The sequence below is a fragment of the Hyperolius riggenbachi genome, chromosome 1 (genome assembly GCF_040937935.1).
Source record: "Hyperolius riggenbachi isolate aHypRig1 chromosome 1, aHypRig1.pri, whole genome shotgun sequence".
Taxonomy (NCBI): Eukaryota; Metazoa; Chordata; class Amphibia; order Anura; family Hyperoliidae; genus Hyperolius; species Hyperolius riggenbachi.
The window spans coordinates 571,501,951-571,524,621 of NC_090646.1; the positions used below are offsets into that span (position 1 = coordinate 571,501,951).

The 22,671-nt window shown below is 44.1% G+C and overlaps 1 long non-coding RNA gene across 1 annotated transcript in view; it reads right to left on the reverse strand.

The window, feature by feature from the left end:
• Positions 1-1,543: 1,543 nt before the first annotated feature.
• LOC137557669 (uncharacterized) overlaps positions 1,544-22,671 on the reverse strand; it is a 204,695-nt gene continuing 183,567 nt past the window's right edge. The window contains exons 4-5 of the long non-coding RNA XR_011029607.1: positions 5,782-5,869; positions 1,544-1,860 (exon numbers count right to left, since the gene is read on the reverse strand). This is a non-coding gene — a long non-coding RNA (uncharacterized lncRNA). The remainder of the gene's footprint in view (positions 1,861-5,781; positions 5,870-22,671) is intronic.

Below are 22,671 nucleotides of genomic sequence, written 5' to 3' on the forward strand. Positions count from 1 at the left end.
AAAATTGTGCTATATTTCGTTTAAAAATAATGTTTTATAAAGTTATAAATCATTAAATAATGTGTATGAAATCGGCAATTGTAAAAACATTAATCTTCCCTGTTTAAAAAGTGAAATTTATAGTAACGTTTTATAAAACATTAATAAGAATGTTACTAAAGCTATACCTAACCCTACTCTCACACAGAACCCTCCCTGTACCTATCCCTAACCCCTAGACCCCCCTGGTGGTGCCTAAATCTAAGACCCCCCCTGGTGGTGCCTAAACCTAAGACCCCCCTGGTGGTGCCTAAACCTAAGACCCCCCTGGTGGTACTTAAACCTAAGACCCCCCTGGTGGTACCTAAACCTAAGACCCCCCTGGTGGTGCCTAAACCTAAGACCCCCCTGGTGGTGCCTAAACCTAAGACCCCCCTGGTGGTGCCTAAACCTAAGACCCCCCTGGTGGTGCCTAAACCTAAGACCCCCCTGGTGGTGCCTAAACCTAAGACCCTCCTGGTGGTGCCTAAACCTAAGACCCCCTGTGATAAGCATTAATAACGTTTTAAAAAATATTGTGCAGTTTTTCGTTTAAAAATAATGTTTTAGAAAAAAAAAATTTACATTTTTCGTTTAAAAATAATGTTTTAAAAAATATTGTACTGTTTTTCGTTTAAAAATAATGTGTAAAAAATTATAAATTATTAAATAATGTGTAATCATGAAAAGCAGTTATAAAACATTAAAGGTCTCCGGGCGCCGCTTTTAAAACGTTATTTTTCTCCGGCGCCCTTTTTTCCTGTTGGGCGCCCATTAAACGATATTTATTATGGGAGTGAATGGCGGTGCCCTTTTTGTCCACCTGCCTCATGCGCCCAAATTTCCTGCTTCCCATATGGCAGCCTCTTCATCACTCTCACTTCGGGATCCCTTTAAGAATTTATTTTGCCATTTTTTTCTATAATGTTCATTATTTCATTTTGCAGGAACTGGTGAACAATCAATATTGTGGACAAAGCATGTCATTTTTTGCAGGTCAAAAAGGTCACAAATTAGGCTATGGGTGTTAGTGTGAACCTTTGTAAATTTGTTAGGGTGGCCATTTTATGCCAGAATCGTTTTCATTTTGATGCCATTGATCTGGAAGCACTGCAAGCTCAAATATTACTCTTTCATTTGATTCCACACAGTTCATTGATGTAACGCATGATCAAGTACAATGGTAAATATTTTTGAGGTAGACAGGTGTGGGGAGAACTGGTAGATTTGTGGTTATTTGGCTAGTACTGATTTAAGAAGATCGCAGTAATCTGTGACCTGACTCCAGGTTCAGTACTTGGCCAAGTGATTCCTTGCAATCACTGTGTTTCTGTCAATGGCTTTATTGAGCACCAACTTGCTTTTTCTACAGCAAAATATCTGCAGGAATTTAGATTAAGGAAACATCATATATTTTGAAAACATTTTATTGATAATAAAAGCGGCCTTTCAACTCCAGATTTATTAACCTCTTGTTAACCACCATTACGGTTGGGTTGGCCCCAAAAAGGAGGTTCAGGGAATAAAATAGGGGGCTATGGTTGAATATAGAAGACTCAAATCAGGGCATTGGGTATAAGGGGTTCATAAGTATCCATTACTCATTCCCACAAAGAGTTAAATGTAAGAAAGCACAGGCAGGCACCTTGAAAAGTAAAAAGAAAATGCAGGTCAAAATGAGTTTCTCAGTTCTTTACAAAATTTTCAACAGCCAATCTTCTTTCTTCGGTGAAGAGCCCGTTGAATAACCGTACTCCTCCTTAGCGCAGTGGGAGTCTCAGCATCAGCGTATTTGGTTTTTCCATTGGGGCTTCTGACTGGTCCATTGTTCTACATAAAATGCTGGGAATATATTGTAATACATTTAGCACTGCAAAAGCATTTGGGAAGATTTTCACATCACATTGTTTAAAGGTCAATTAAGTTTGTCTACTATCAGTACAAGCACTGTGTAACAGCTTACACTGTACATACTCAAGTCGGCATGATTATATTTAAAAGGTGGTGAAATAAATGATGCAAGTGTATAGCATTGCTAATCAGAGCTTCATTTAAAGAAATTTTAAAGCCGTCTGGCACAATATACAATTAAAATCCTGTCTCCCAATTTCTTATTACCCACATAGTTATCCTGCATGTTTTTGTCCCAAAGTAATGTCATCTTTGTAAAAATCTAAGTCCACTAGGGCACACTATGGCCTCAATTCACTAAGCAGTTTAGACTAGTCTACTGACTAGTTTACCAACCTAATTATCAAATGTTTTAGATCAGGTCTAAAAACAGGTCTTAAGCCCAATCTACACGATACGATTATACGATTGTACGATTCAATTATGATTCTATTTACGATCCAATTAAATCCGACATGTCCGATCGGGATTCGATTCAATTCAATTCGATTTGCCATTGTTTTGCAATGGCAAATCGAATCGAATCCCGATCGGACATGTCGGATTTAATTGGATCGTAAATAGAATCATAATCGAATCGTACAAACAATCGTATCATGTAGATTGAGCTTAAAACATTACACCAAACCATCAGTAGACTAGTCTAAACTGTTTAGTGAATTGAGGCCATTACCTAATACTTTTATGTAATGACATCTTATCCACTTTAAACAATAGTTGTGTTGTGAGAAAAATAGTGTCCTGCTGCTTGTGTGTGGCATGTTGCCAGAGAGGGATCAAGACTTGATCCCTCCAGCGACAATTTAAGGGTGACGGCATACAGATGTGCCCCAAGTCTCCAGGCTAGCAATGAGTTCCATTGTCATGCAGTAGGGTGGGGGGAATGAAGGATTGGCGCAGGATGGAGTGAGTGGAGTGATGGAGAGAACAATGCCTTCCGCAGCGCTCAGACGCGTTGATGCACCATGGTGGATCATTGGCCGATGCAGGGTGATCAGAGGGTTGCAGTACACATGCTAGATTATTGGCAGAGGCAGCCTGGATCAATCATCTCGGCATAGAAACCTCTAGTGAGAATAGGAAACTTTACATAGATGCTCCTTACTCTGCTTGCTTTAGGCAAACAGAATCATCCTCCGCGAACAAAGGGGAATCTTTCAGCAGTGGGGGTGCTGAGTGTGGTGCAGCTTCCTGCCAGCTTAGTGACATAATAAGGCTGCAGGGCAAAAACAAAGTGAGCCGATGAACTCCTTTTGTGCACTTTTTTTCTATGCAGGTTTTTGATTTTAGAAGTTGTAATGATGTGGCTAATCTCAGGAACGTATCAGGGTGAACCATGCTCTACTTCACCACTTCCCCACCACAGTGCTCAACCTTGGCAGATCCCATCTGGCATTTAGGCCTAGTGGGACCCTAGTGCCCAATTGAAAAATCTAATTAGCCTCCTGTCATAACAATTTCTTACAAAGATCCCCTCCTCTCTTTGACAGCGAAACTCTCTCAATCCCTCTAAAAGTAAACCCCGTCATGTCACCCCCTTGGACTTCACGGAAATGTTTCACAACATTGGTAACATTAGAGGTCTGCCATCCCACCCCCAGGTAATGCTCTGCTATTCTCTGCCTCAAAGGCCTAGTGGTGCACCCCACATACTGCAGCGAACAAACGCTACAGGGGATGAAATACACCACATAGCTTGAGCCACAATTAATTAATTGTTTGATGTGGAAACTTTGGCGGTTTGAGGCAGAGACAGCAGTTTTAGACCTGGCATGTACATGGCAATATCGGCAGGTTGATATGCCACATTTGTGGGAGCCCACTGTGGCCAACCATGTTTTTCTGGTGGACTCCGAACTAAACAAGCTTGGGGACAAAATTTGACCCAGGGTAGGAGCACGCCTGCTGGCATATCTTACCCCATCCTTCAGGACTTGTGAAAGGCCACTATCTGCTTGTAATACTGGAAGGTATTTGGCAATGATGTCAATAACTTGCTTGTACTCCGAAGAGTAGGTGATAACAAACGTGGGCTTCGGGGGTATAGGCCTATGTGGCTCCGAGGGATTGACCAAATCTGATCTCAATTTTTTAGTTACTCGAGTCCTGCCTCTTTTGATGCACCAATTTGGATAGCCCCTAACCTTTAAGCGGCTCTCCACTATGTCTAACTCCTGCTCTAGACTGTGTGTGTCAGAGCAATTCCGTTTAGCTCTTGTGAACTCACCCACAGGGATCCCACGGATGGTGTGGGCAGGGTGACAGCTGTCTGCACGCAAAACAGTATTCCCACTACACGCTTTCCTGTAAGTGGTGGTTAGAATGCTGCAAGATACTGCTTCACCTTTCAATACCAGGTCGAGATAGCTGATGGAGTCAACTCTCACTGCATGTGTAAAATGAAGATTCATATAATTTGCGCTGAGGTACTCCACCAGACACCCGACCTGCGTCACACTACCCTTCGAGATGACCAGCAGGTCGTCTATGTACCTCCCATACCACACAACATCCTCCATCAGATGGCAGGCTTCCCCAAAGACGTAAAATTCCTCCCACCATCCCATGTAAAGATTCGCAAGGGATGGTGAGAACTTGGTGATAGTCTGTTTCATGGTAAACCAATCAGGTGTCATTGCCTTTTACACACATTGGGGTTCTGCTCCTTTTTCCCTTTTAGGGTATTTTGGATCTTTCTGATGTGGCTAATCTATTGCACTACAGGTGACATTTTGGCAGTAGTTCTGCTTTAAGTACACAAGCATTCTAAGTAATCCAGCAAATCCTGATTGGATTTTATACTATTATGTGGTTAGGGAATGATTTTAGGGAATAGGAGCAGAATCCAAACTAGTACATAATGCCTAGGAAAGTGACTGATTGAATATTACATCCAGCGATAAGCCAAATTTAATGTTTTCATAATTATGAAATAAAATTTGCAATTACAACACAAAACTGTAATTCTTAATTATCAGGAAATTCGTAATTTTGTGTTGTAATTTCATGTTAAATCCTAATTTTGTGTTATTTGTAATTTCTTGTAAAACAAGAAAATTACACGAATTTACGGGTAACACAAAATTGTAATTTTGTGGTTTACATGAAAATTTGTTCCCCCAAAAATACTTGTAATTACAATTTTTTTTAGTAATAATGAAAATATAATCACTAAAACTATTGTAATTACAAAAGCGAATGCAATTATGAAAAATGTGTGTATGGTCTTAAAGGGACCCTGAACAGAGGCATAACATTAAAATCTGGACTTACCTGGGGCTTCCTCCAGTCCCCGTAGCCTGCGAGGCCTTCCAGCATTCTCTGGGTCCCTTCCGTGGTCCTGCTGGCTGCTCCAGTAATCCGGCAACTTCAGCTGAAGTTGCAAATGTGCGGCCCATGTGTGCACCCGATGCATCATATCGCCATAAGTGTCCTGCACATGCACGGTTCTCTAAAGACTGAATCATGCATGCACAGGTCGCTTACTCAGTAATGACGCACCAACGGGCCATGCATGCGCAACTTCAGCCGAAGTGGCCGGATTACCAGAGCTGCCAACGGGACCATGGAAGGGACCCAGAGAATGCCAGAAGTCCTCGCACGCTACGGGGGGCTGGAGGTGGCCCAAGGTAAATCCAGATTTTAATTTTATGCCTCTCCTCATGGTCCCTTTAATTTTGCATAATTTTTTGTGATTATGATTTTTCCAGTATGATCATAACTGTAATTACAAAAATGATGCATATTATTAGCACAATACGATCATCACTGATTCCAAAATTCTCTATATTAATTCTGAAGCCCTTTCTCAGTTTGCACTGCAAGTTTATAGCACAGTAACAATCCACCCACCTTACTTCCCACCTGTACAATAGGAAGGCTGCATTAGGAAGCCAGTGATTCCCATCTTCACACCCTTTACTCGCATCAGAGACACAGTCTAGAAGAAAGAACAACTCATTACTGCATGAAATTAGGTGAATAGAGAAGTCTATAAAGCCATAGATGTGCTATTTTTAGATCTATGCACAATAGTAAACAGATAAGGAGCTCACATATTCCATATACTAGTTCACCTGAGGCAAGACACAGACAAGACAAAGAACATTTATATCACGCTTTTCTCCTGACGGACTCAAAGCACCCGAGCTGCATCCACTAGGATGCGCTCTATAGGCAGTAGCAGTGTTAGGGAGACTTGCCCAAGGTAGCATGAATAGGTGCTGGCTTACTGAACAGGCAGAGCTGAGATTTGAACCCAGGTCTCCTGTGTCAGAGGCCTTAACCATTACACTATCCAGCCACCTCCTAGGCAGAGGCGTAGGTAGTGTTTCCAGTTAGAGTTGGGCCGAACCTCCGATTTTAGGTTCGCGAACCGGGTTCGCGAACTTCCGCGGAAGGTTCGGTTCGCGTTAAAGTTCGCGAACCGCAATAGACTTAAATGGGGATGCGAACTTTGAAAAAAAAAAAATTATGCTGGCCACGAAAGTGATGGAAAAGATGTTTCAAGGGGTCTAACACCTGGAGGGGGGCATGGCGGAGTGGGATACACGCCAAAAGTCCCCGGGAAAAATCTGGATTTGACGCAAAGCAGCGTTTTAAGGGCAGAAATCACATTGAATGCTAAATGACAGGCCTAAAGTGCTTTAAAACATCTTGCATGTGTATACAGTACATCAATCAGGTAGTAATTAAGGTACTGCTTCACACTGACACACCAAACTGTTCACTGAACAGAACAGGTATACAGTGGTGGGTTCACTGAACAGAACAGGTATGCAGTGGCGGGTTCACTGAACAGAACAGGTATACAGTGGCGGGTTCACTGAACAGAACAGGTATGCAGTGGCGGGTTCACTGAACAGAACAGGTATGCAGTGGCGGGTTCACTGAACAGAACAGGTATACAGTGGCGGGTTCACTGAACAGAACAGGTATGCAGTGGCGGGTTCACTGAACAGAACAGGTATGCAGTGGCGGGTTCACTGAACAGGTATGCAACAGTCAAAAACAGCGAGATTGGTAAAAAAGCAGGTATGACCCGACTGAGCACAAATCACATACGATAATCAATCAAATCAAGTTTACTTTATTAATCAAAAATTGGTATCAAACATTCTAAAAAATAGCCAATAAAAATGTGCCCACCCCGCACCCCCTCCCGGAACCCCCCAAAAAGCAAGGGACCCCAAATAAGCCACCCCTATGAACAGGTATGCAGTGGTGGGTTCACAGTACAGGTATGCAGTGGCGGGTTCACAGAACAGGTATGCAGTGGCAGGTTCACTGAACAGGTATGCAGTGGCAGGTTCACTGAACAGGTATGCAGTGGCAGGTTCACTGAACAGGTATGCAGTGGTGGGTTCACAGTACAGGTATGCAGTGGTGGGTTCACAGTACAGGTATGCAGTGGTGGGTTCACAGAACAGGTATGCAGTGGCAGGTTCACTGAACAGGTATGCAGTGGCAGGTTCACTGAACAGGTATGCAGTGGTGGGTTCACAGTACAGCTATGCAGTGGTGGGTTCACAGTACAGGTATGCAGTGGTGGGTTTACAGAACAGGTATGCAGTGGCAGGTTCACTGAACAGGTATGCAGTGGCAGGTTCACTGAACAGGTATGCAGTGGTGGGTTCACAGTACAGGTATGCAGTGGTGGGTTCACAGTACAGGTATGCAGTGATGGGTTCACAGAACAGGTATGCAGTGGCAGGTTAAACTGAACAGGTATGCAGTGGCAGGTTCACTGAACAGGTATGCAGTGGTGGGTTCACAGTACAGGTATGCAGTGGTGGGTTCACTGAACAGAACAGGTATGCAGTGGCGGGTTCACTGAACAGAACAGGTATGCAGTGGCGGGTTCACTGAACAGAACAGGTATACAGTGGCGGGTTCACTGAACAGAACAGGTATGCAGTGGCGGGTTCACTGAACAGAACAGGTATGCAGTGGCGGATTCACTGAACAGGTATGCAACAGTCAAAAACAGCGAGATTGGTAAAAAAGCAGGTATGACCCGACTGAGCACAAATCACATACGATAATCAATCAAATCAAGTTTACTTTATTAATCAAAAATTGGTATCAAACATTCTAAAAAATAGCCAATAAAAATGTGCCCACCCCGCACCCCCTCCCGGAACCCCCCAAAAAGCAAGGGACCCCAAATAACCCACCCCTATGAACAGGTATGCAGTGGTGGGTTCACAGTACAGGTATGCAGTGGTGGGTTCACAGAACAGGTATGCAGTGGCAGGTTCACTGAACAGGTATGCAGTGGCAGGTTCACTGAACAGGTATGCAGTGGCAGGTTCACTGAACAGGTATGCAGTGGCAGGTTCACTGAACAGGTATGCAGTGGTGGGTTCACAGTACAGGTATGCAGTGGTGGGTTCACAGTACAGGTATGCAGTGGTGGGTTCACAGAACAGGTATGCAGTGGCAGGTTCACTGAACAGGTATGCAGTGGCAGGTTCACTGAACAGGTATGCAGTGGTGGGTTCACAGTACAGGTATGCAGTGGTGGGTTCACAGTACAGGTATGCAGTGGTGGGTTTACAGAACAGGTATGCAGTGGCAGGTTCGCTGAACAGGTATGCAGTGGCAGGTTCACTGAACAGGTATGCAGTGGTGGGTTCACAGTACAGGTATGCAGTGGTGGGTTCACAGTACAGGTATGCAGTGATGGGTTCACAGAACAGGTATGCAGTGGCAGGTTCACTGAACAGGTATGCAGTGGCAGGTTCACTGAACAGGTATGCAGTGGTGGGTTCACAGTACAGGTATGCAGTGGTGGGTTCACAGTACAGGTATGCAGTGGTGGGTTCACAGAACAGGTATGCAGTGGTGGGTTCACAGTACAGGTATGCAGTGGTGGGTTCACAGAACAGGTATGCAGTGGCAGGTTCACTGAACAGGTATGCAGTGGCAGGTTCACTGAACAGGTATGCAGTGGTGGGTTCACAGTACAGGTATGCAGTGGTGGGTTCACAGAACAGGTATGCAGCCAGGGACAAGCTAAGCCTAACTAATCTTTCCCTATGAGAGAGTGTGCAGCAGCTCGCCCTACTCTCACTAATGCAGGCACACGAGTGACCGTAATGGCCGCCGCTGCCTGCCTTTTAGTAGGGGGGAGTGGCTCCAGGGGCTAGTGTAGCCTAATTGGCTACACTGGGCCTGCTGACTGTGATGTAGAGGGTAAAAGTTGACCCTCCATGGTGCATTATGGGGCGAACCGAACTTCCGCAAACGTTCGCCTGCGGGACGCGAACGCGAACCACGGAAGTTCGCATGGAACCGTTCGCAGGCGAACCGTTCGGCCCAACACTATTTCCAGTGCCCGGGGACAAAGACAGTTTTTGTGCCCCCCCCCCCCCTCCCACACACACACACACACCACCACCAACTGAGCAGTCCTGCACAAAAAAACGGGCATGGCCATGAATCAAAATGTGGGCCTGGTCATGGGTGAAGCCAAAGAGATGATTTCATCGCCGGACTGTTGGAGCTGGTGAGACTTCTGCTGTTATTAATGTTTGTCTCCTCTGCAGAGGGTAGGAGGGACAGACAGGGGTCTAGTCGGTCGTGAACGCACGCAGGTGGACGACGTCCACCTGTTTTTTTTAGAGGGTGGAGGGAAAGAGCTCAGAGAAGAGGGAGAGATCATGGGCACAGCGGGGAAGGGGGACGTCTCCCCCTCTCCCTCACCTTGGGGCTCCCCCTTCCTCACTCTCCCCCCCCCCCCCCCCCAGAACTAAAATTTGTGGGCGGCTGGCACCAGGCGGGACTTACTTCCATCTCGTTTCAAGTGCCGGGGAAGAAGTGATGTCTGGTTCATTTGAGCCGGTTCAGTGGATGAGACACATTGTGCAGCTGCAGTTCCTGTCTCATCCACTGAACTGATTTGGTTCAGTGTGATGAGCCGGATCACTCAACTCACAGGAAAGAACAGGCTCAAATGAATTAGACATCACTACTTACCCAGCGCTTGGAACAAGGAAGAGGTAAGTCCTGCCTGCTGCCAGCCACCTACAAATTTTAGTTCTGGAGGGGGAGAGGGAGGAAGGGGGAGCCCCAAGGTGAGGGAAGGGGAGGGAGATGTCCCCCCTTCTCTGCCGCTTTGCCCACCGATCCCTCTTCTCTGCCTCCCCTCCTTGTGAGGACATCTGGCTACCTATTCTGGGGGCACCTATAGACCTGGCTATACTGGGGACATCTATAGACCTGGCTACATATACTGGGGACACCAATACACCTAGCTACATATACTGGGGACACCTATACACCTGGCCACCTTTTCTGGGGACATCTATACACCTGGCTACCTATTCTGGGGACATTATACACCTGGCTGCCTGTTCTAGGGACAACTATAGTCATGGCTACTTACACTGGGGACACCTATAGACCTGGCTACCTATGCTGGTGGTACCTATTTTGGGGAAACTGCTGTCAGATTATCTGTATTTTTGCGGAACCGCTGTTAACAGAACAGATTAAGTGTATTTTGGGGAACAGCTGCCAGATTATGTGTATGTCAAAGGAACGGCTGCTGCCAGATTATGCGTACTTTGGGGAACTGCTGCCAGATTGTGTATGTTTGGGGGACCACAGCTGCCAGATTATATGTAATTGGGGTGTTACGTGTATTTTGGGTGATCTGCTGCCAGGTTTCGCATATCTTGGGGAACTGCTTCCAGATTGTGAGTATGTTGGGGAACTGCTGCTGCCAGATTGTCTATTTTGGGGTAACCACTGCCATATTATCTGTATTTTGGAGAAACTTCTGCCAGATTACGTGTCTTTTTGGTGAAATGCTGTCAGATGACATCTATTTTAGAGGATACACTATGGCAGAGCTCAAACTTCCCCGACAGACTTTTTACACCATTGCTAAGGTCATGTATATTTGGCCCCACCCATGACCATGCCCATGGTATGCTTGACCATGCCCATTTTTGGTGCACCGCGCTGTGCGCAGCGCAGGGGTTTTACGGGTGAGTCCACTCACCTCTTTTCCCAGGACTAGACCCCTGGGAACAGAAACGTAGGCACTTGAAACGAGCCACCTCTCATGTTAGTGGGGTTGTGGCGGCCACGTCACGCGCCCCTCACAGTGTCCCCCCTTGCTCCCCCAGCTACTCCTCTGACCTGAGGAAGTGCCCCAATCTGCTGGGCTCCCATGTAAGAGGCTTTACACAAATCCAGAAGATGGCACCTCTGCCCGGGCACCACTGATGCCAAAGAGAATGATGCAACTCAAACTGGGGAGGAGCGCTGCTTCTTTGCATACCCTACTGCTGTTGGGCACACACGTTGGTATTGACATAGAACATTATACTTATATGCCAGAGGATACCACACTGCATTCCTGTTGTGCTAAACCTGTAAAGTGTAACTTTTAATACTATTTTTTCACCTGTTTTTGCTCATTTAATAATTATTAACCTTCACCAGATCAGATGATCTCAGGAAAGTCACTGGGTCATCTTTCTCTATCATAAGGTTCAATGAGATATTTAATAAAGGGTACCTGTAGGGAAAAAAAGTGGCCCAAAAAGCTGAGCCCAATCAGGTCTGTGTTAATGTGCATGCATGAGCCATCTGTGCCTATGCAGTAGCACAGACCAATTGGCTTGGCTTTTTCGACGAAGCTTGAGTGGGTCCATGCTACTGTGCAGGGGCAAGGGTCTCTGCACTGATGGAGGAGGATGGGGGAAGCCTCTGGAGATCCAGAGGTAAGTGTCATAAATGTTAGGTTGCAAACCTCACGGGGTCCTCTTGAAATACAGAAATGCTGCCCTGATAACCAGTATTATTGGGCTGACTTGACAGGAAGCTGGGGTGACACACTTGCTGGCCAAGTGGCTATCATGGAAGCGGGAAAAAAGGGCGCAGGCAGCTAGTGGACAAAAAGGGCGCCGCCATTCACTCTCATAATAAATAACGTTTAATGGGCGCCGAGCAGGAAAAAAGGGCGCCGGAGATAAATAATGTTTACAAACGGCGCCCGGAGATTTTTAATGATTTATAACTGTGTTTGTGGTGATTTACGTTTATAAAATGCACCCGTGCCGAATAACGTTTATAAAAATACTAAACATATTTATCTTATTTAACTAATTAAAACATTATTTAAAGTTTTATCCCTTACTGTTTGTAAAACATTATTATTCACAAAATAAAGCGATCAGTACTTAACGTAAATTGTAATATATTTTTTGCAGCCACAATTAGTAAAATATTATTATCCACATAATAAAGCAATCAGTAAGGGGGGTCTTAGGTTTAGGCACCACCAGGGGGGTCTTAGGGTTAGGCACCACCAGGGGGGTCTTAGGTTTAGGCACCACCAGGGGGGGCTTAGGGTTAGGCACCACCAGGGGGGTCTTAGGTTTAGGCACCACCAGGGGGGTCTTAGGTTTAGGCACCACCAGGGGGGTCTTAGGTTTAGGCACCACCAGGGGGGTTATAATTTTGTAAAACATTATTTGTAAACGAAATATAGCACACTATTTTTATAAACGCTATTAATGATTCATTATTAATTAGCGTTTACACCCCGCGCCCTTTTTGTCCGGGCGCCCTTTTTGTACGTACGCGGCTATTACTACTTCTTACCACTCACAGTAAAAATTGCTACAGGGATTTACTAGGAAATATGACAGATAATTACTACTGCTTGGTCAGGAAGTGAATTTTCTCACCAGCCCAGTCGAACATATGTTTCCTCCACATGTAACACTGAATTTGCTACTCGGCCACTCCAAATCATTCATTCACTCCAGTCCCTCCAATCCTTGGGCATTCACGATCTCGCCCTGTCCTGGCTTTCATCCTACCTCTCCAACCGCTCCTTCACGACCGCCTTCAATGAGTCCTCGTCCACCCCCAACCACCTCTCGGGGGGAGTCCCCCAAGGTTCGGTCCTTGGCCCCCTACTGTTCACCCTATACACATCCTCCATTGGCAAGGTTATCTCCTCCATGGGTTTTAACTATCATCTGTATGCAGATGACACCCAGATCTACCTCCACACCCCTGACATATCCACCACTACCATGGACAAGGTCTCCTCCTGCCTATCAGCCATCTCCTCCTGGATGTCCGCTAGGTTCCTGAAAATAAATCTAGACAAAACAGAATTTATGATCTTCCCACCCCGGCCATCCACGAACCTCCCAGATGTGCATGTCACGGTTAACCATACTACCATTCGCCCTACCTCTCAAGCCCGCTGTCTGGGTGTCACCCTGGACTCCGCACTCTCCTTCACTTCCCACATCCAAAACCTCAGAAAGTCCTGCAACTTCCACCTTCGTAACATCTGTAAGATTCGCCCTTTCCTGACCTCTGCCACCACCAAACTCCTCATCCATGCCCTCATAATTTCCCGCCTTGACTACTGCAATGCCCTGCTGTCTGGTCTCCCTATGACCCGAATAGCCCCACTGCAGTCCATCATGAATGCGGCAGCCAGAATTATCCACTGCTAACATCGCTCCACCACGGCAGATCCCCTCCTAGAATCCCTCCACTGGCTTCCTATCCAGTTCAGAATCAGATTCAAGATACTGTGTCTGACTTACAAATCTGTCCACAAAACCTGTCCAACCTACATTTCCGATCTTACTCAGAGGTACACACCTAGCCGCTCACTCCGCTCTTCCAATGAACTTCGCCTAACCGCCCCCCGCATCACCCAGTCCCATGCACGCCTCCAGGACTTCTCAAGAGCTGCTCCAACACTATGGAACTCCCTACCTCCACCCATTAGGGCAGCCCCCTCCTTCAACACCTTCAAGAAAGCCCTCAAAACTCACCTTTTCACTCTGGCCTACTACCCCTCACAAGTGCTCCAACCCCATAGCTGAACTCTGGTCCCCTACCTTTCATGTCCCTACCTCTCCCTCTAGATTGTAAGCCTTTGGGCAGGGTCCTCCTCCTTTTGTGTCCTACCTGATTATGCACCTCCATTACTGTGCACCCATGCTATGCATCTGAGTGAACCTAACTTGCCTAATCTCCATGCTCCCATCCAGTGACTAAGCATTACCTTGTACTCATACTGTGCTGTGTGATCTGGTTTTCTTGTATTCCTGTATTGTCATATTGCTGTTTGTCACCCCTAAATATTGTCTGTAACCTAAATTAATGTCCAGCGCTGCGTAATATGTTGGTGCTTTATAAATACAATAAATAAATAAATAAATAAATTCACTTAAAGGAGCACCTGAAGAGAGAGGAATATGGAGGTTACCATATTTATTTCCTTTTAAACAATACAAATTGCCTGGCTGTTTTGCTTATCCTCTATCTCTGATGCTAGGTACACACATGCGACAACGATCGTTCGTTGAGAACGACGAACAAACTTTTAATTGATGAAAGAACGACCTAAGTAAAGTTAGTTTTAAATTGTGTGTAACGATCTGATCGTTAGAACGAACGTTACATCACGTAAAGCAACTATTGCGCTTACGCATAAAAATGAGAAGTTTCATGGAGAAATAGCAAAATGCGCATGTCAAGCCTAGTATGAACGACCGTTTCCAACGATGTACTACTTTTGCAAATGATCGTCGTTGGTAAAAATCCGCCAAGCTAGATCGTTCGTTTTTAACGATCTAGCTCGTCCGTCGTTAGACTTAATGATAGTTGGTTGCTTTTTTTTAAATGATCGTCGTTTGAAACGATCGGGGAACGATCGTTTCAAACGACTATAGTCGCATGTGTGTACGCACCTTGATACTTTTAGTCATAGACCCTAGCAGCACAGTAGCTTAGTGGTTAGCACTCTCGCTTTGTAGCGCTGGGTCCCCATCTGCATGTAGATTTGATGTTCTCCCCATATCTAAGTGGGTTTCATCCAGGTTCTCTGGTTTCCTCCCATATCCCAAAAACCTATAGATAAGTTAATAGACTTTCCCCTAAATTGGCCCTAGACTATGATACAAACACTACATGATACATTCATAGACATGTGACTATGGCAGAAAATAGATTGTGAGCCTCTCTAAATGACAGTTATGTGACATGACAATATTCTCTGCACAGCTACACTGGAAGATGTCAGCACTATGCAAATATTAATAATAATAGACCGTGAACAAACATGCAGACCAGATGTTTGATGTTGACTGCATATGCAGCATGCTTTTTTCAAGTATGTGATTCAGACACTACTGGTGCATGAAAAATCAGCAGGTTGCTAGGCAACGGATATTGTTTAAAAGGAAATAAATATGGCATCCTACATATACCTCTCAGTTTAGTTGTCCTTTAATTGTGACTGCTCAGCCAACCAAGAATTTATGTTAATGCACTTGTTGGTGGCTGTGTTATGCCAAGGTTGGTTGTATCATGCCTGCTCAATTTATCATCACTGTTAGATGTCTATGGGCACCTTCAAATAGTCTGGCTAAGCAAAACAGAATTATGTACATACAGAGACCACTGGCACAGAGTCCCAACTGAATTTCTATTTTTACTACATGACCCATATAAGTTTTCCATTTCCTGTTTTACACTTCAGATTTTGAAGAGAAACTTTGTGACCTGCATGGAAGCACGAGGCAGTCACCAGGGAGCAGTGTCAGGAAAGGAAGCCAGAATGATTAGAAACACCAGGCGGCACCTTTTGGTTGTCATCCTCCAGAACTTACAACAAAAATAGATCTGATGTGTAAAGCAAAGAAAACAGTGCAACAGTGTGAAACTGGGGAAAAGAGAGCTTACGCTACACTCAAAGGATATAAAAACTTCTGAGAAAAGTTTAATAATTTAAAATGATTCCTTCTTTTAATGTATAACTTACCCTGACCATAGTTGCCATGTTTTATGTTGCTCAGATATTTCAAACTACATGAACATCAATAACCAATTAGGGTTACTGGATGACTGTGACTCAGCTTTCATCACTTTAAAGCGGACCTGAACTCAGGACTTCCTCTCTGCTCTAAAAGATAAGCAACAGCATAATAACCTTTAAAGATAAACATGTTTTTGTTACAGCTTACATAACTCCTGCAATAAATCTGCAGTGTGTTTACTTCTTGCTTTCATGGAAGCAGACAAAGGGCTAAAATTCTGTGATTACATATTAGCTGTGTCTGCCGAGGACTGCCGAATTTCTGTGCTGACACAGCTGTGAGATTAAATTACACTTCTCTGTGTACAGAGGTGTTTTGCTTTGTACTAGACCTACATGAGTTTTACGCTCCGTTCATAGCCTGAGGAAGCGGGATTTGCCTGTGAAACGCGTTGCACTTTCTGGAGTATGTGAATAAATATTTGGTTGACTTAAACAGTTTGTTGTGTCTTCCTGGAGGAGGAAAATCCACCACGGCCTCCCCCGATTTTTAAATGTTTATCCACTTTTATCCTTTTAGTGACTCTGTTTGCCAGTACATGTTCTGAGTCCACCCTTGGTGGAGGGGTGTTGCCCCCTTTTTTCCGATGTACATAGAGCAACTTCTTAATCCTGAGTGGGGACAGGTCTAATCTCCCCACCTGAGTTTTGTACAGCAGGAGACATTGGCAGCGCTTCCAAACAGAGGCTGCACCTGAATTTACTACCTGCAATAGATGTGCAGAGCTCCACAATGTGGGCTAAAATACACAACTTGCATTCAAAACAGGTACAGCAAAGGAGGACGTTAGCTTCAGTATAAATAATATGTGCATGTAACGATTGTGGAACTATCTCCGTGATCAGCGCACAAGATGTGCGCTGACACTGCGGAAGTTCTCCACAAGCGTGTAAAACGACAGAACCCAGCTTTGGTGCAATGCACTTGTAGAGAGAAAGTGAGCACAGAGACAGACTGTATGTGTGTCCACCAATCTAGTCACCATCCAGTGGCGGTGAACACACAACAGTGGAAACGAAGTGGGAACGCAATCGCAAAAGTGGCGATTGCCAATAGTGACACAAGACCGAGTTTAGACAGAGCACAAGTGTAGCAAGAAAGACATAGCAAATAACAATGATCAGAACGCCAAGGAAAATAACAAACGCTAGCTAAATGCGAACTCCGCACTCATTCGCAACAGCGAACGCGTTAAAGACACGATCACCGCGTGTTAGGCGCCCAGTGATAAGCGTGCCACCCTAACTAACCATTGTAACACAAACACGGAATAGAGAACATGAACGCTTGCTAAACAGTTACCTCACCGAGCCTACAACAAGCGTTCGTACCAGACAAGACAGAGAGAAGGAGTAGCCAGCAGCAACCGCAGCTCTGGCCTACACTCCCAGACAGAGCACAGAAGGAACCACCGCCACTACCACTAGAGCGGATGCGATCCAGACAGACAAACAGATGAAGCAACCAGTAGCAACCGCTGCTCTGGCTTGCACCCCTAAGACGGAGTACAGAGGAACCACCGCCACTACCGCTAGGGCGAATGCGATCCAGACAAACAGATGGAGCAACCAGTAGCAACCGCTGCTCTGGCTTGCACCCCTACAAACAGAACAATTTCCTGTCGACCGCCGCTGACGACAAGACAATCGCAACAGATAGACAGTACAAGGAAAAACAGATAATACAACTGACTACGCTAGAAGGGATGCCTAGTGCAGTCCCAAGAAATTACTCTAAGATAATCTTAGCAAACAATAGCAAAGGCTGATACTCCAGGTGAGTTAGCAGGAACAAACCATAATGACCAGCAAGGAATTCTGGGAGCAAAAGGTATTTGTACTGCAAACCATCAAAGGAAGCAGATGAGCAATTTGCATGACAATTGTATGCAAATTTCTCACCAGCAGAGCAATTCTGAAGCTTGCAAAGTGAAGACAGGTCTCTTTTCCAGAGACCTGCAGCACTCAGACCTAAAGAATGGTCAAACAGCTGTCTGCCTGTGCAGAGAGCTGAGCAGATCATTACAGTGCACAAATTATTCCCTACTAGACTTCCCCAGGACGATGACGGGTCCTCTCGGGGAAGACCTACCGCTAGTCTAACGATAAAAACACATTTTTTTCCTAGTGCTGCTAATCATAAAATGGTATACACATTTCTTTCAAACAGACATCAAACAAATGACAGCGCTCATAGGCTGCAACTGAATTGTAGACCAACAGAGGCATGCAGAGCCCCACATCTCCCCACCGGCCTTTACAGTGGTTGCCTGGGAGGTTACCCTGGTTTGTGAGTATTAATATCATATACTTACTTTGTCACACCCATATTACCAGTACATACTGCACTATATTGGGCTCTTGGTGTCTCTTTCTGTATTCCAGATACATTTTAGGTACATTTATGTCCTGCACTCTTACTTATCACAGTTGATTCTGGGGATGGCAAAAAAAACTTACCATATTATTACCTTACCTAGGCAGCTTTCACATTTATCCCTGCAATTGCTGGCAATGTTTTTAACACTTTTTTTTACTTATTTGTGACTGAGTTTTTGCAATTTGTACATCTAATCTTTTTTGTTTGTACTTTTTTGGTTTGTTTTATGAATCTTTTGCAATGCACATTTTTCATGCATACCAATGAAGTAAATTTATATGAAAAGTTATGTACTGCTAATGCAACAATTCTCAATTCCCATTGGCTTGAATTGATACACGATTTGCATGTCTGATGCAAAGAAAAAAACACACATGACTCATTTTTTTCTGCAACAAAATGCGTATCCGAATATTCACACAACTATGCAAGTCAAATGTGATGTCACTGACTTGCATTAGATCTGCACCAGAAACGCAAATCCCATGAGAATTCAATGATGTGTGAAAGGGGCCTTAAAGGACACCCAAGGTGACATGTGACATGATGAGATAGACATGTGTATGTACTGTGCATATCACACAAATAACTATACTGTGTTCCTTTTTTTTATTTATCTGCCTGAAAGAGTTAAACATCAGGTATGTAAGTGGCAGTTCCTGTCTGAGTCAGGACTGGTCAGACTACAATCTGACCCTCACTGATAAGAAATTACAATTATAAAACACTTTCCTAACAGAAAATGGCTTCTGAGAGCAGAAAAGAGATAAAAAGGGTCAATAGTTCATAGATTTTAGCTCTGGCATACTTCAATGAATGTGTCATTGAGCAAAAACAATAAAACAGTAAAAACTTAAAAAAAAGATGTAAATATAAAATACAACTGTGGAATAAGTAATTTTTAGGAGAAGGAAGATAGTTACCATTGTTTATCTCATTAGTTTAATTTCACCTCGGGTGTTCTTTAATGTTCTTCTGAACTTTAGAGTATTATACGTATTACTATCAATATTAGTAATCGTGGTTGGGGTGTCTTGGCACCCTATGGGAAAAAAAAGATACAGGAGACAAAAAAGGGAGCCCGATAGTGCAGTATGTCAATAGTAGGTGTGTGGAGAAATCAATTGATTGAAAGGGCTACTCACAAAGTAGGGTTGCAAGGGGCAACCGACCACAGGAAGCAGGTGGAGACCATAAACCCGACTCCACTCGGGGTGGTCCTGGACGGACCTGGTTGCGGTCGCTCTCTTAGATGAAAAAGGATGCACAAAACATTAACCGTGGTAAAACAACGGGTGTTCTGTCACCACCCCTTGGACAAACATGTACGGGGGTATAACTATGCACAATAAGGGAAAGAGGCGCCCTGATTTGAATAAAAGCTATTAAAACCAGTTTAAAAACGAAAAAGAAAAATGAGGTATCTTACCTCAATGACGAAATCTCTGTAAACTTACAAAAGATTTTTATTTGAGCACAGGCAACGCGTTTCGCGGGTCTGAGCCCGCTTCCTCAGGCCAATACAGTGCCAAATGACAGAAATCATGTAGCATAGGGAGCCTCACTATTCATTTATTCAAATCAGGGCGCCTCTTTTCCTTATTGTGCTATCAATATTAGGATTGTTACGGTTATTCCTAAATATTGGAGAAGAACGTGATCCTGCTAACCTGTTCTAGGATGGTTATACACTTCATTCGGGCTGAAAGGTTAGGGAATTAGCATTTGTATGATAGCAGCTGCATGCAAATACTCACATACAACAAGAGCTCTTTAATTAACCTCCGCATTTATGTAATGCGGATGGCCAGGAATTTGAACAATAGTAGTGGCCTATCACAGTGGTCCAGCCTCCCACTAAACCCGTCTTGTGATATAGGGGTTGTGTTGCAAGCTGCCACTGCCCTTGCAATGTAACATGGATGTGATATGAGAACTTATGACATACAAATGCTGCTGGGGGGGTATAATGTAGTGGGGGCAATGTTTGTCTGTGGAGTGTGGTTTAGCCCTGGGAGGGCAATGGCACTTACATAGCCAGAATCCAGGCGTTGTGTGGGAAGAGCAATGCCATCCACTCGGAGAAGAGAGTCACATGACCCTGCAGATCAGTATTCTGGATGCTGTCTATCATGAGTTTTGTAAATGGGACATCATTCAATCAAGATGGTGGTGAAGGAATCAAACATAGAAATTCCCAGAATCAAGATTTAAAAGAAGTTCCCATTATGAGGACATGCATGTCACTACAGTCACTCACCGGTAACCTCAGTAGCTTTTTGGCACACCTTTACTACAGTCCGATATGACTCAAATGGAGATCACAAACTCTTGCAACTTAACAACAAAAAGTTTTAAATGCAGTAAATATAGGCCATTTTTGCAGGATCACTTATTTTTTGTGTTTCCCGATTCAATCCTGAGTTGCCTTGGTGAATGTCAAGCCCATTAATTACTACTTGAAAACAAAGTATGAGAAGGAACTATGGGCCAGATTCATGTAGCTCCAATAAAACTGCTGAGCACAAGCAGCACATGGCAATTTTACCGATACTGTACTTACTCCAGCAGAGTACCGCACGCAAGGTACTGAAGAGATTGAGCCTCATTCTCTCAGGCAAAAAGGCACATTTTATGGTTACTATTGACTGATGAAATGGTAAATGCTTGTGAAATGCGTCATCTGACTCTTATTTTGTGCAATAAGCTCTTGAATCTTAATCGTGTTATGTTGGTTGTTTTTAGCTTCTTTGAAATCCACTGGAGAGGTAAGCCAACTATATCTCTCCTTTTTAAACATTAAATGTTGAATACTTTTTGGGGACCTCCATCTACCATACATTACTGTAGCAACGCTCCTTTTATCCATGTACCATAGGTTGAGATGATTGAACAACACACAGTACTCTGCTAACGTAAGTACCGGTAAGCAACGCAGGGCAGTTTTACCGGAACTACATGAATCATGTCCTATTTCCTGGTCTGTACAGCAAACAGATCCACATTCAGCACCCCATGCAGGCAGGCTAGTGGAAATTGAATTCTGATCAGATACTTCTTATTACTGCTCTTTGCACTGTAATATTAAATGCATTTTTTTTCCAGCGGGTGCTAAAAGAGTGATGTCACTCCGAGAGGTGACGCATCGGGCTGTGGCACTGGATCAAATCTCTTCAGCTTTGTTACAGAAATAACAATATGACAGAATCAGGAGCGATCTCGGTATTGGCACCGCAATATATTCAGAACACTCACCCAGCATCACCCTCAATCAACATGCAGTAATGAGAACTTTGGAAAGCTGTTGTGAGATGTCATCTCACAGGGACTTTATATTGCGGTTTATATTTGAAGGGTATTACTTTATGAAAGAGGGTAAATATACATGAAAAGGTGGACATTTCTATTCCGCTGCCAGTAATAAATGTAGCAAACAGTTTTGTTATTTCGGGGTTCCTTTAAAAGTCAGCGTCATTAATTCTCCAGATATATAACAAGAACACTTAGTGCGGAATCTGTAATCTATTCTGTATTTATTGCCTTCATTTTTACTTAGTCACAGCTGTCTCATCGCACTAGTTTTTCACTTGCTAGGCTAATCATCAGTCTTCTCTCTCCTGAGCACTTCACAGGCATTGTCTCCTCTAAAGCAGCTCTTCTAAGAGGTTTGGGGAATGGAAGATTCAGCAATTGTACATATAATAAAATAACCTTATCTCCTTGATGGTATATTGTTTTTCCCCTTTTCGTTATAACTCAAGAGTAAAAAAAAAAATCCTGATATGGCTTTTTCAGCTCTGGCTGGAAATCTGCTCTGCATCTCAAATAAATACTAGAGGTTTTTAGCATCATGCTTTTTAAATGACATAAAAATATAGACTTTTATTTACGGAAAGTGTGATTTTGGCCAATTTCTCTTGTGTTTGCATTTGCTACTGCCATTTCATAAGCACTCATAAACATCAGCTGGCAGCCGTCTATAACAAAACCATTTGACTGCTTGGAGATCTTTTTTTCCCCATAAATGCACCAACGTGAGGGACTTGAGTTATCAAGGATCACAGAGCAGGAGTTGTTTAGAAATTGTAAGTAGTGTGCCGGATTTCTGGAGAGGCCTTATAGGCCTGGGCCTTGGGCGGCTCTAGCCCAAGGGGACGGCTTTTCAAATGACATCAAAATATAGGCTTCTGTTTACAGAAAGTAGGATTTTGGCCAATTTCTCTTCTGTTTGTGTTTGTGACTGCCATTTCATAAGCACTCATAAACATCAGATGTCTGCCGTCTATAGCAAAACAATTTGACTTCTCAGAGATCGTTTTGTTTTTTTCCCATCATAAATGCACAAAATTGAGGGACTTGAATGATCAAGGATCACAAAGCAGGAGATCTTTAGAAATTGTAAGTAGTGTGCCGGATTTCTGAAATGGCCTAATAGGCCCGGGCCCTGGGCGGCTCCAGCCCAAGGGGGTGGCTATACATGGAAGTGGGGATG